Genomic DNA, 2,039 nt, shown 5'->3' on the forward strand with positions numbered 1-2,039 from the left:
TGTTGTGCCGGACTCTGGCAGAGCAAGCCACCAAAACTGGGAATAGCAGCGCACACCTGTAATCCACCACTGGGTAGGCTGAGACAGGAGGATCACTATGAGTCTGAGCTCTGTACCAAACAAACAAAACACACTACTACTACTACTACTACTACTACTAATAATAATAATAATAATAAGCCTCACTAGAATATGATATAAATGCATTACTTGAAAGGTAGAAATGTTAGTGAAGAAAAAATTCTCCGTGAGAACTTATCTATCATCTTTGGAGTCACCTAGCTTCTCTCCCAAAGTGTCACTGGTGTGACTCTGCAAACAGGAACTGTGCTGCTTGTGCATATTGTGAGAGGCAGTAGATTAGTATAGATTTTAAGTTTTCTGTCTCTGTTCTTAATTGAAAAATGACACAGGCTAACAGCATTTTCTAAAGTTGAGGACACGTTGCAGGACTTTCTGTTCAGCAGATGGATTTTTTTGTTTACATGTAAAATGGGTCTGTCAAAGTTTTGTAATCTAGCATTTTGTGTTTTCAAATATCCTTGCTCAAGTGATTTGTCTAAAATTTGCCAAGACAAATATTTCTCAGAGTGCCAAAAATTTCAGTCTTTCTGTGGCTGATTCTTTCTGTCACTCATTCAGACAAATGCAAATGTCAGGGTCTCAAATTGTTTGCAATCTGGTTCCTCATTCTCAGATGGTTCAGGCTGCAGAATTACTCTTGGGTTGAAAGCGATCATTTCAATCATTTTTCCATCCTCCAAAGAGACTATTATTCTTTATAAAATGCCTATTAGGGAAGACACTGGGAATTCAAAACAATTTCATTTTCTGCTTATCTTCCAAGGGCCATGAGATCAGGATCCAGATGTTCTGACTCAGCCCAGGGCAGGGTTGTTCCCTGGCAAAGAAAAGCTGAAAATCTGCTTGTAGGAGGCTCGGAGGGAAGGGGATACGGATGCCTGGAGATGGATACAGACCCTTGTATTTACTGACACAGGGAACACGGAGAATTGTTAGAAACTGACTGTCCTCTGAGTCTAACCACTGTCAATGCCATTGAAAAATAACCAAAGATTACAGCACCCTGTGAAAGACATGTAACAAGGCCTTGGTGAGAGCAGGTTGCCTTATTTCTGACAGTGGGGAAGGTTACTTAGAGGAACAGTGGGGAGGGTATGATTTCAAAAGCACCACTCCCCTTCCGCTGAGTCACTGGTGGCCTTCCTGCTTCCCTTGTTTTTGTATTCCTGAGCCTCCCTCTTCCTGTTCCTGTGATCTTTTTTGCCTGCGTTTTGACCAAAGGAAATGATTTACAAAGACTCCAGCTTAATCCGGTTTTTGTTGTTGTTGTTGTTGCTGTTTCCCTACATTCCTAACTAGACTTATATAAGGTGAAAAATATTCCAAGAAATAAATCACTTTATAGTATGATTTGTGAATAATAAAACTATCATTGACACCATTTTCTAATTAACGTAATTCCTGCTTTTTGCTCCTTCTGTCTCCTCATATCTGTATTGCCTCCCTGGATGTCCCGTTAAGCAGTCCCACACAGCACATTACACAAAGCAAACTGAAGAGGGGACCCAAGTGGGTTGCCTCCAGGAAGCGGTCTCCTCGAGGGACTTTTATAGAGTAAAAACATGTGGTAAAGCCAGTCTAAGGTGGTGGAGAAGACATAGGAACTCACTTAGGTGGGCATGAGGTGAGACAAATGTATGGTCAATCACTGAGATTGCAAGCACCATTGCTCGGGCAAAGTTGATTAAATCCAAAACAGAGTGGGGAAGCATACACATACATATGAGTGGGCACGAATGTAGAACAGGAGTTTATCCGGTAGCCCATGGGCAGCAAAGAACAGTAACTTTACATATGTGTGAGTAAATGTGTATCATTTAAAAAACTCTATGGTATAATATTTTATATGAATATTTTTTCATCTTTTTATGAAAACAAGTAAGCAATGAAACATTTTTGTCTCTAAATTAATCTACATTTAAATAAATTATTTTGGTCTACGAGAGCGTTTGATG

Source organism: Octodon degus, unplaced genomic scaffold (assembly GCF_000260255.1).
Source record: "Octodon degus isolate 3935 unplaced genomic scaffold, OctDeg1.0 scaffold00020, whole genome shotgun sequence".
NCBI lineage: Eukaryota > Metazoa > Chordata > Mammalia > Rodentia > Octodontidae > Octodon > Octodon degus.